The sequence below is a fragment of the Mizuhopecten yessoensis genome, unplaced genomic scaffold (assembly GCF_002113885.1).
Source record: "Mizuhopecten yessoensis strain PY_sf001 unplaced genomic scaffold, ASM211388v2 scaffold716357, whole genome shotgun sequence".
Taxonomy (NCBI): domain Eukaryota; kingdom Metazoa; phylum Mollusca; class Bivalvia; order Pectinida; family Pectinidae; genus Mizuhopecten; species Mizuhopecten yessoensis.
The window spans coordinates 1,410,424-1,424,081 of record NW_018480076.1 but is presented as its reverse complement, the minus strand read 5'-3'; the positions used below and the strand labels follow the sequence as shown (position 1 = coordinate 1,424,081).

General features: G+C 40.8%; 1 protein-coding gene across 2 annotated transcripts in view; it reads left to right on the top strand.

Annotated features, from left to right (window-relative positions):
- Positions 1-13,658, top strand: part of LOC110443699 — a 30,803-nt gene continuing 17,145 nt past the window's right edge. The window contains exon 1 of one of the 2 annotated variants that reach the window (XM_021488078.1): positions 1-309. The gene's annotated coding sequence lies outside the window, so the exon portion shown is untranslated. Of the gene's footprint in view, positions 310-946; positions 1,029-13,658 lie in introns of those variants that run through there. The other variant, XM_021488080.1, reaches the window with a different exon arrangement.

The following is a 13,658-nucleotide window of genomic DNA, read 5'->3' as shown; positions in this document are numbered from 1 at the left end:
GTGTTGTAGCACACGTGACTGTCATAATTCGCCTGTCGCGGATGCTACAACTCCAGATTTGGCGGCAAAACAATTCGCAGACTCGTTGGTCCACACGACCACACTCGTGTTTCCATGACGGCAGGCGATCGATCACGAGGAAGTTCCCGCGCTGGATTCGCAGGCCGCCAGACGGGAGAGGGATCCGTCTTTGCGCAGGTATTCGGTAGCCGTCTGCTCCATCAGCCATTGTCCTGCCTCATCTATGATGTGACGACAGGAATAGTTCTTAGGAGTAACATTTGTTTATACTCAGCGACCATGGAGCAGGTAAGATAATTTATTATACTGTGAACCGCATGTACTTCTCCGTTTACCTAGTGATGTCATCATATCGCTAAAATTGTTTACACAGTCGTTATCATTAAAGCCGAATGTACGGCGATTGTACACTGTAAACACAACCCTGTCACGAATACCGAGGTTTTTGGTAGAGAAAAATCAATACATTTATCAATTGATCACGTGACAGACATAGGCACAGGTATGTAAAGGAATGTTGATAGATACCTGCCATGATGGATAACACGAGGGCATGTCGTCTGCTGTTACAAAACATGAGATTTTATACGAGATTATCGGCCAGTGACGATGTGATGTGGTTTTGTATGGAAATTTGTGATAGAAATTGAAAAGAATCAATGCGTTTTCGCGATTCGATTATTTTCTCGTTTCGGTTTCTTGAAAATATTGGCAATTGCATGCTCTTAATACCATCACATTATTTTACTTTCATTTTGCGGAGATAGTAAATAAACAACCTTCAGAATAAAATGTCGTCCTCCATTAAATGATGTATGATAATACAGAAATGATATGTCGACAATCAAACCAGACGTCGCACTCACGTAAATTATTCATCTAGCCCTCTGTACTTTCCGCCAATTTCAACAGATGGTAGACTACATGCAGGTATGCTGTGTAGGCAGGTGTAACGCATGTCCGACACCGACTTCCGGTATAACAGGAGCCTTTTTCCATGTCACGAGGTTCGTGCTCTCGTTCCTATCTTGTCCTGTATTGGTGTCAACCAGCTGTCAACATACATACCGGTTCTAAGTTTTGCATAGCTGTATGGTGATTTTAAACGTTTGATGTCCTTCATGCTAGATACAGACTTTAGTGACATAGAATAGCCACCATAGTCTTACTCTAGATAATTAGGTTCCCTGCAGCTTAAACACTTGGAAGGTTTATATCTGAAAAAATGTCACTTTACATTTTTTTTTGGCAACATTTTCGTCGGAAGGGATGAACCGGAGGGGTGTTGAACTAAAACTCAAGAGAGATGAAAATGGGCGACAAGAATGATTGAAGATGTTTGACTAAAGTGAAAATAAAGATGTGTGATTAGGTTGAAGTAACCAGGGAGGAATAGATATTTGACTAGGATGGAGATGATGATGTGTGACTAGGATGGAGATGATGATGCGTGACTAGGATGGAGATAATGCTATGTGACTAGGATAGAGATGATGATGTGTGACTAGGATGGAGATGATGATGCGTGACTAGGATGGAGATAATGATATGTGACTAGGATGGAGATGATGATGTGTGACTAGGATGGAGATGATGATGCGTGACTAGGATGGAGATAATGCTATGTGACTAGGATAGAGATGATGATGTGTGACTAGGATGGAGATGATGATGCGTGACTAGGATGGAGATAATGCTATGTGACTAGGATAGAGATGAGATGTGTGACTAGGATGGAGATGATGATGTGTGACTAGGATGGAGATGATGTGTGACTAGGATGGAGATGTTGATGCGTGACTAGGATGGAGATAATGCTATGTTACTAGGATAGAGATGATGATGTGTAACTAGGATGGAGATGATGATGTGTGACTAGGATGGAGATGATGTGTAACTAGGATGGAGATAATGCTATGTGACTAGGATAGAGATGATGATGGGTGACTAGGATGGAGATGATGTGTAACTAGGATGGAGATAATGCTATGGGACTAGGATAGAGATGATGATGTGTGACTAGGATTGAGATGATGATGTGGGACTATTATGATGATGTGTGACTAGGATGGAGATGTTGATGCGTGACTAGGATGGAGATAATGCTATGTTACTAGGATAGAGATGATGATGTGTAACTAGGATGGAGATGATGATGTGTGACTAGGATGGAGATAATGATGTGTGACTAGGATGGAGATGATGATGTGTGACTAGGATGGAGATAATGCTATGTGACTAGGATAGAGATGAGATGTGTGACTAGGATGGAGATAATGAATTGTGACTAGAATGGAGATGATGATGCGTGACTAGGATGGATATGATGATGTGTGACTAGGATGGAGATGATGATGCGTGACTAGGATGGAGATAATGCTATGTGACTAGGATAGAGATGATGATGTGTGACTAGGATGGAGATAACGATGTGTGACTAAGATGGAGATGATGTGTAACTAGGATGGAGATAATGATGTGTGACAAGGATGCTTATGATAATGTGTGACAAGGATGGAGATAATCATATGTGACTAGGATAGAGATGATGATGTGTGACTAGGATAGAGATGATGATGTGTGACTAGGATGGAGATGATGTGTAACTAGGATGGAGATAATGCTATGTGACTAGGATAGAGATGATGTGTGACTAGGATGGAGATGATGATGTGTGACTAGGATAGAGATGATGATATGTGACTAGGATTGAGATGATGATGTGTGACTAGGATGGAGATGATGATGTGTGACTATTATAAAATGTGACAAGGATGGAGATGATGTGTGACTAGGATGGAGATAATGCTATGTGACTAGGATAGAGATGATGATGTGTGACTAGGATGGAGATGATGATGTGGGACTAGGATGGAGATGATGATGCGTGACTAGGATGGAGATAATGCTATGTGACTAGGAAAGATATGATGTGTGACTAGGATAGAGATAATGCTATGTGATAAGGATGGAGCTGATGATGTGTGACTAGGATGGAGATAATGCTATGAGACTAGGATAGAGATGATGATGTGTGACTAGGATGGAGATAATGGTGTGTGACTAGGATGGAGATGATGATGTGTGACTATTATAAAATGTGACAAGGATGGAGATGATGTGTGACTGGGATGGAGATAATGCTATGTGACTAGGATAGAGATGATGATGTGTGACTAGGATGGAGATGATGAAGTGTGACTAGGATGGAGATGTTTATGTGTGAATAGGATGGAGATAATGATGTGTGACTAGGATAGAGATGATGATGTGTGACTAGGATGGAGATAATGCTATGTGACTAGGAAAGATATGATGTGTGACTAGGATAGAGATAATGCTATGTGATAAGGATGGAGATGATGATGTGTGACTAGGATGGAGATGATGATAGATGATGATGTGTGACTAGGATGGAGATGATGAAGTGTGACTAGGATGGGGATGTTTATGTGTGAATAGGATGGAGATAATGATGTGTGACGTGGATGGAGATGATGATACTAGGATAGAGATAATGCTATGTGATAAGGATGGAGATGATGATGTGTGACTAGGACAGAGATGATGATGTGTGTCTAGGATGGGGATGATTATGTGTGATAGGGTGGAGATAATGCTATGTGACTAGGATAGAGATGATGATGTGTGACTAGGATGAAGATTATGATGTGGGACTAGGATGGAGATGATGATGTGTGACTAGGATGGATATAATAATGTGTGACTTAAATTGACATAATGATGTGTGACAAGGATGGAGATAATCATATGTGACAAGGATAGAGATGATGATGTGTGACTAGGATTGAGATGATGATGTGTGACTAGGATGGATATAAGGATGTGTGACAAGGATGGAGATGATGATGTTTGACTAGGATTGAGATGATGATGTGTGACTAGGATGGAGATGATGATGCGTGACTAGGATGGAGATAATGCTATGTGACTAGGATAGAGATGAGATGTGTGACTAGGATGGAGATGATGATGTGTGACTAGGATGGAGATGATAATGTTTGACTAGGATTGAGATGATGATGTGTGACTAGGATTGAGATGATGATGTGGGACTATTATAAAATAATGATGTGTGACTAGGATGAATATAATAATGTGTGACTTAAATTGAGATAATGCTGTGTGACAAGGATGGAGATGATGATTTGTGACTAGGATGGAGATAATGCTATATGTGACTAGGATAGATATGATGATGTGTGACTAGGATGGAGATGATGAAGTGTGACTAGGATGGAGATGTTTATGTGTGAATAGGATTGAGATAATGATGTGTGACTAGGATAGAGATGATGATGCGTGACTAGGATGGAGATAATGTTATGTGACTAGGATAGAGATGATGATGTGTGACTAGGATGGGGATAATGCTATTTGACTAGGATAGATATGATGATGTGTGACTAGGATAGAGATAATGCTATGTGATAAGGATGGAGATGATGATGTGTGACTAGGATGGAGATAATGCTATGTTACGAGGATAGAGATGATGATGTGTGACTAGGATGGAGATAATGCTATGTGGCTAAGATAGAGATGATGATGTGTGACTAGGATGGAGATAATGATGTGTGACGTGGATGGAGATGATGATGTGTGACTAGGATGGAGATAATGCTATTGTGACTAGGATAGAGATGATGATGTGTGACTAGGATAGAGATGATGATGTGTGACTAAGATAGAGATGATGATGTGTGACACTAGGATGGAGATAATGATGTGTGACAAGGATGGAGATGATGTGGGACTAGGATAGAGATAATGATGTGTGACGTGGATGGAGATGATGTGTGACTAGGATGGAGATGATGATGTGTGACTAGGATGGAGATAATGATGGGTGACGTGGATGGAGATGATGATGTGTGACTAGGATGGAGATAATGCTATGTGACTAGGATAGAGATGATGTGTGACTAGGATGGAGATGATGATGTGGGACTAGGATGGAGATGATGATGCGTGACTAGGAAAGAGATGATGATGTGTGACTAGGACAGAGATGATGATGTGTGACTAGGATGGAGATGATGATGTGGGACTAGGATGGGGATGATGATGTGTGGCTAGGATGGAGATAATGCTGTGTAACGAGGATGGAGATGATGATGGGTGACTAGGATGGAGATAATGCTATGTGACGAGGATAGAGATGATTATGTGTGACTAGGATGGGGATGATGATGTGTGACTAGGATGGAGATAATGCTATGTAACGAGGATGGAGATAATGATGTGTGACTAGGATGGAGATGATGATGTGTGACTAGGATAGAGATAATGATGTGTGACGTGGATGGAGATGATGTGTGACTAGGATGGAGCTGGTGATGTGTGACTAGGATGGAGATGATGATGTGTGACTTGGATAGAATAGAGATGATGATGTGTGACTAGGATGGAGATAATGATGTATGACGTGGATGGAGATGATGATCTGTGACTAGGATGGAGCTGATGATGTGTGACTAGGATAGAGATGATGATGTGGGACTAGGATAGAGATGATGATGTGTGACACTAGGATGGAGATAATGATGTGTGACGTGGATGGAGATGATGTGTGACTAGGATGGAGATAATGCTATGGGGCTAAGATAGAGGTGATGATGTGTGACTAGGATGGAGATAATGATGTATGACGTGGATGGAGATGATGATCTGTGACTAGGATGGAGCTGATGATGTGTGACTAGGATAGAGATGATGATGTGGGACTAGGATAGAGATGATGATGTGTGACACTAGGATGGAGATAATGATGTGTGACGTGGATTGAGATGATGATGTGTGACTAGGATGGAGATAATAGATGATGATGTGTGACTAGGATGGAGATAATGATATGTGACTAGGATAGAGATGATGATGTGTGACTAGGATAGAGATAATGATGTGTGACGTGGATGGAGATGATGTGTGACTAGGATGGAGATAATGCTATGGGGCTAAGATAGAGGTGATGATGTGTGACTAGGATGGAGATAATGATGTATGACGTGGATGGAGATGATGATGTGTGACTAGGATGGGGATGATTATGTGTGATGGGATGGAGATAATGCTATGTGACGAGGATAGAGATGATTATGTGTGACTAGGATGGGTATGATGATGTGTGACTAGGATGGAGATAATTCTATGTAACGAGGATGGAGATGATGATGTGTGACTAGGATGGAGATGATGATGCGTGACTAGGACAGAGATGATGATGTGTGACTAGGATAGAGATGATGATGTGTGACTAGGACAGAGATGATGATGTGTAACTAAGATGTGTGACTAGGATGGAGATGATGATGTGTGACTAGGATAGAGATGATGATATGTGACTAGGATTGAGATGATGATGTGGGACGAGGATGGAGATAATGATGTGTGACTAGGATGGAGATGATGATGTGGGACTAGGATGGGGATGATTATGTGTGATAGGAGATAGATATGATGATGTGTGACTAGGATGGAGATGATGATGCGTGACTAGGACAGAGATGATGATGTGTGACTAGGACAGAGATGATGATGTGTAACTAGGATAGAGATGATGATGTGTGACTAGGACAGAGATGATGATGTGTGACTAGGATGGAGATAATGATGTGTGACGAGGATAGAGATGATGATGAGCGACTAGGATGGAGATAATGCTATGTGTCGAGGATAGAGATGATGATGTATGACTAGGATGGAGATGATGATGTGTGACACTAGGATGGAGATTCTGATGTGTGACGTGGATGGAGATGATGGTGGGTGACTAGGATGGAGATGATGATGTGTGACACTAGGATGGAGATAATGCTATGTGACTAGGATAGAGATGATGATGTATGACTAGGATGGAGATAATGATGTGTGACGTGGATGGAGATGATGGTGTGTGACTAGGATGGAGATGATGATGTGTGACTAGGATAGAGATGATGATGTGTGACTAGGATGGGGATAATGCTATGTGACGAGGATAGAGATGATGATGTATGACTAGGCTGGAGATAATGATGTGTGACGAGGATAGAGATGATGATGTATGGCTAGGATGGAGATAATGATGTGTGACGAGGATAGAGATGATGATGTATGACTAGGATGGAGATAATGAATTGTGACTAGAATGGAGATGATGATGCGTGACTAGGATGGATATGATGATGTGTGACTAGGATATAGATAATGATGTGTGACGTGGGTGGAGATGATGGTGTGTGACTAGGATGGCGATGATGATGTGTGACTAGGATTGAGATAATGCTATGTGCCGAGTATGGAGATAATGCTATGTGACGAGGATAGAGATGCTTATGTGTGACTAGGATGGGGATAATGCTATGTGACGAGGATAGAGATGCTTATGTGTGACTAGGATGGGGATAATGCTATGTGACGAGGATAGAGATGCTTATGTGTGACTAGGATGGGGATAATGCTATGTGACGAGGATAGAGATGATGATGTATGACTAGGGTGTGCCTAGGATGGAGATGATGATGTGGGACTAGGATGGAGATAATGATATGTGACGTGGATGGAGATGATGGTGTGGGACTAGGATGGAGATGATGATGTGGGACTAGGACAGAGATGATGATGTGTTGTGTGACTAGGACAGAGATGACGATGTGTGACTAGGATAGAGATGGATGGAGATGATGATGCGTGACTAGGACAGAGATGATGATGTGGGACTAGGACAGAGATGATGATGTGTTGTGTGACTAGGACAGAGATGAAGATGTGTGACGAGGACAGAGATGAAGATGTGTGACGAGGACAGAGATGAAGATGTGTGACGAGGACAGAGATGATGATGTGTAACTAGGATAGAGATGATGATGTGGGACTAGGATAGAGATGATGATGTATGACTAGGAGGGAGATAATGATGTGTGACGTGGATGTAGATGATGGTGTGTGACTAGGATGGGGATGATTATGTGTGATAGGATGGAGATGATGATGTGTGACTAGGATGGAGATAATGATGTGTGACTAGAATGGATATAATGATGTGTGATGAGGATGAAAATGATGGTGTGACTAGGATGGGCATGTTCTACTTATATGTTGAAGTGTGACTAGACTGTGTCATGTGTCTAGTAGCATAACTATTGACGGGTAAATTGCTAGCGTTACAACCCCCTCCCTCTCCCATCAATCCATGATGGAGATAAGGATGTGTGACTAGGATAAAGAGAATGTGTGACTATAATGGTGATGAAGATGTGTGACTACGGTGGAGATGATATCAGACCGAGATTGGGATAATGATGTTTAGCTAGGACGGAGACTTTGACACCCCGGTTGACTGTAAACAAGCTTTATATTGTCTGATTTCTTCGGAAATGATGTAACACATCAGCACATCATCCCCAGTCTCTTGTCTTCAGTTATCCGTATCAAATTAGGATCGTACGTCAATACGCCAGTCGATTTCTCCCCTTGGCACATCAGGATTTGGGTGATTATGTCTGTTGGAAACTCGTCTAGCGTAAATACGCGGATTTGTCGTACCGTTGATATAATGACATGGAGGCAAGCTTCCAGTGGATTCTTTCCATGTCTTAATGAAAAGTGAGATTAGTGGAGGCCCTATAATGCTATCTCTGTGGATAATGCATAGTTTGCCGGTAGTCAGTCGGGCAGTAATCACAACTTGTATTAGTCTATTGATAACACGGTACCAACATGTATTAACAACACTAGACTGCCGAGTCTTGTTAATTACATATTACTAATCATAAGTGACAAGCTTTTTAGCAAAGCTGTGTCATTCAAATAGATCATAAATACCATACAAAAACAGTTCAATACTTAAATTTATGTTTTCTCTGCCTCCCATGTTCTTTTTTTAACTTATAATTTATATTTAAAATTAAAAATGCCCGCCTTATCGACAGTCCACACAATTTCGTTCAATAGTTTGAACAGCGGTTTTTCGCGTGCTGATTGGCAAACAAAGTAGTACTTTGAAATTTTAACAAACACTTGTATTCCACAGTTCAGTATCAATACAATTGCGTATGATATGTCTATAGGGTGATTTAAGTTTATCAATAGAACTCTGAGCTGAAAGTAATATTTGAAATTGTTTCGATTTTTCCCCGGAACAAATTTCGCGCATGGACAACTACAGTGAACAACGTAAATCCGACCTTGCCCTCCACGAGGGAGTTATTTTAGGAAGTTAATTCGAACTTTTCTCTTTGCTCATTTTGTGAAGAATCCAGGCGTGAATTTATTTGTTGATCGTATTGGAACCTGACAACAGTCGGTAGATTATATAACAGCCTCGTTATTTGACATGTCGTCAGAAACTGAGGAACCGTGGATGCGAGACGCGTGAAACTGATAGCGTTTGAAGTGAGTGATCTTGCGACGGAGCACAGGTTCGTTACAAATGTCTGAAATGTTTATGTGTGCTGTGACTCATATCAGTAGGTCTGTAACATATGTGTCAGTAGGTCTATAGAATATGTGTATTTCAGACATTTGTAACGAACTCCTGTTAATCAGTGCAGTGTAACAGACGATATTTCTGATATTTTGCATGAGCGTTAAAATTGTTTCCATTGCCGGCATTGGGTGATTTCAACCGGTGTGCATTTTGTACGATATTGCAGACCTTGGTCTTGTTTTCGTTGTAATAAAAGTGTTTTTTATTTTATTTTTTATTTTGCACATACATTTACAATGACATTGTCAAATCTCACAATGCCCAGCGATATTTCAGCAGCCGTCATGTTTATTTATATTGGATATTGTAGTTCCGGTCAGTGTTGTATTTATACGCTAAGAATTGTGGCTCGTGATGCATGGGAATTAAAGTCCCATCAACGACACAGCTTTCAAAGAGGCTATATAGTGACAATGCCATGCAAATGTAAATATAACATATTACTGCATGATTGTAAAAGGCATCTCTGTCGCCATGTCTCATCTCTGTGTCAATGTTACAGTAAGATATCTCTGTCGCCACGTCTCATCTCTGAGTCAATGTAACAGTAAGATATCTCTGTCGCCATGTCTCATCTCTGTGTCAATGTTACAGTAAGATATCTCTGTCTCCACGTCTCATCTCTGTGTCAATGTTACAGTAAGATATCTCTGTCGCCACGTCTCATCACTGAGTCAATGTAACAGTAGGATATCTCTGTCGCCATGTCTCATCACTGAGTCAATGTAACAGTAAGATATCTCTGTCGCCATGTCGCCATGTCTCATCTCTGGGTCAAGGTAACAGTGAGAGATCTCTGTCGCCACGTCCCATCACTGAGTCAATGTAACAGTAGGATATCTCTGTCTCCATGTCTCATCACTGAGGCAATGTAACAGTAGGATATCTCTGTCTCCATGTCTCATCACTGAGGCAATGTAACAGTAGGATATCTCTGTCTCCATGTCTCATCACTGAGTCGAGGTAACAGTAAGATATCTGTGTCGCCATGTCTCATCACTGAGGCAATGTAACAGTAGGATATCTCTGTCTCCATGTCTCATCACTGAGTCGAGGTAACAGTAAGATATCTGTGTCGCCATGTCTCATCACTGAGGCAATGTAACAGTAGGATATCTCTGTCTCCATGTCTCATCACTGAGTCGAGGTAACAGTAAGATATCTCTGTAGCCACGTCTCATCTCTGAGACTATGTCACAATAAGATATCTCTGTCGCCCCGTCTCATCTCTGTGTCATTGTAACAGTAATATATCTCTGTCGCCACGTTTCATTTCTGTGTTAATATTACAGTAAGATATCTCTGTCGCCATGTCTCATCTCTGTCAATGTTACGGAAAGATATCTCTAACATGTACTATCGCCTATTCATGTGAATATTTGACACTTGATATGCCAAGTGTCCCGTCTTTGTGATATAACACCACAATCATTTGGTTCCTTGACATGTTTAGATTGCAGAATTATGATTCATTTAATGTTAATTTTCAATTTTGGGGGTCAAAATCGCGAAAGTTTTAGCCTGCGTAAATAACACGTTATATGGTATCTTTGTGTAAACGTTATAGCAAGGTTTTTTTCTGCTGTCATGTCGTATTTGTATTTCAATGTTCAGTGAAATGCCTTTGCCGCCTCGTCTTATCTCTGGGTCATTGTTAAGATGTTTAAGATATCTGTCGCCTCGTTTTTTCGATATTAACTAATAATAAGATTTCTATATCTTATCTCTGCGCTCATGTTTAAATTGGGTATCCCTGTCTCCTCGCCTTTTCTCTGTGAAATTTTACAGGTATAGTGTGGTTATACAGGTTTTTGTTAGCTGTAACAGTTTCAGGAATTTTGCACTCATTAGAAAACGAGAAATCGTGATCGAGGCTAAACATGAAATCAGTTTATTTTTGTACGTCAGATTTCTTTAACGCTCAATCCTAACGAGTGTGACTAGAAAATTATCGCCGATATGAGGACAAATGTACTAATAAACCCAAGTGCGTTCAAAGTATCCCTGTCGCCCGGTCTTATCCCAGAACCAACTTAAAAGGTAAATATCACTGTCGCTCCGTCGTATCCCTGTTCAAGTGTTAAAGTTAAATATCTCGCCCTGTCTCGTGTTTGTGCCAATGTCGATGTCTCTTCATCTACAATCTACACGAGAAGTATTGACTTCTCCATCAGTTTACCGCCCCAGTTCCTTAACAATATCGTCAGCAGTGGTAGATTAGTGCCGGCAAGACAGCAATAACGCTACACCAGATACCATCCCAAGGGCACCGAGGAACGCTCGTCAAAGTTTATTGTGCGATGGTTAAGATTGAAGTAGTGTGTACAATGCACGCATTGATGAGCCGTGACGTCACGCGAGGGAAGTGACCTTTTACTCAAGGATGTGTTGGTCGATACTTTAAAACTGCAGCATGGAATGTTCAGAACCATCAACTGGCTTTCGAAAAACTGTTTCTTAAATCGACATAACTCGTGGTAAAGAGGTCACATTCGTCCATTTACAACAGGATTTCCAGTCGCAACCTCGTAATTAAAGCGCTTCAATAAACAAATTGTCAGTACAAGGGCGTGCGTCAATGTCTACAATTTCAGAACCACCAAAGTACCATTCAATATACGTCGGCGATGTAACGACGTTTTTAATTGGTCAATGACAATAGAAATGGTTTACTGGGCATACAACCAAGCACATCGCTGTTCCAAAATATAAGCCACCATACATATATGCCTAGTTCATGCCGTCTTATTCGGCAGAAATAATGTTTCGTAACAATTGATAGAGTAGAATAGATATATTTGCTGAACATAATGGTTCTATTTTTGTATATTATGATGGAATATATATTTTGCCGTCGCAAAGGTTACGAATTCATTTTAAATCGTTTTCAAAGAAATGGGGTGGTTTCTTCTTTGTAACTAATTGGCGCCCCACATAACAGATGCAGGTCATGGTGTCATTTTTCCTTGGTGATACACTAGTATATAGATGTGTGATAAGGCTTTAAACGATCCCAGATTCAAGGTCAAGATCACTGTTACTATAGATAAACGAGAGGATACACTAACAAAATACATGTATTGTCCTTGATATCATACCAATGTTCATTTAGGAAGTAGTTGGTATTAAATTGGATAGTTTACGTAAATAACGTCCCCAAAATTGAAGATGGTTTTCGGTCAAATGCTAAGGTAACTGTTACACCAATGTGGTGGTTCTTTACATACAATGCCATCTTAAACCAAATAATCGATCTAAGACCCATCGTATCAAGAACCATCTTATGATTTATTGAAAAAAAGTTAATCGAGGGTCAGGTTTTTAGTTTGTTTTGAGATTTCCGGGTGTAAGGTTTTTAGTTTGTTTTGAGATTTTCCGAGGGTCAGGTTTTAGTTTGTTGCTTGTGTCGAGTACCACCCTGTTGCTTGTGTCGAGTAACACCCTGTCGCTTGTGTCGAGTACCACCTTGTTACTTGTGTGGAGTACCACCCTGTTTCTTGTGTCGAGTATCACTCTGTTGCTAAAGCACACAAAGAGTCTCGTGCTTCTTGTAAATATAATGTTTTCCAAAAACCTTTTTTTATTCATGCTCACTTTCTTTGTCCTCAAATTAATTGTTGTTGAGTGTTTTCGTCAAATATTTATATCGTTGTAAGTCTGGTGTTCAGATTTAAGTATTGTTACGAGTCTTTAAGGATTTGTTAGACGTTCTTTCTATAACGGGATTGTTAGATGTCTTTTCGAGGTTCATGATTTATAACCGTATTTTCAAGAATCAGGGTTAATGTGTTGGTCCTATATAAAGATCCTTTCTGGCATTTTCACGTCTATTTATCCGCGCATTAGTGGCAGGACCATTGATTGTGAACGACTTGAGCTATCAAGTCATAATTTGGTATCTTCAGCTCAAGTGGTCTGGACACTAATGGGTAACGCATCAGTAAGCAAGGACGCGTTGGCTAACCCCGTCAATGTTGTCCTCTCATCATTCTGATGCTATTGTCGAGTACCACCCTGTTGCTTGTGTAGCGTACCACCCTGTTGCCTGTGTCGAGTACCACCCTGTTGCTTGTGTCGAGTACCACCCTGTTGCTTGTGTCGAGTACCACTGTGCTTGTGTCGAGTACCACCTTGTTGCTTGTGTCGA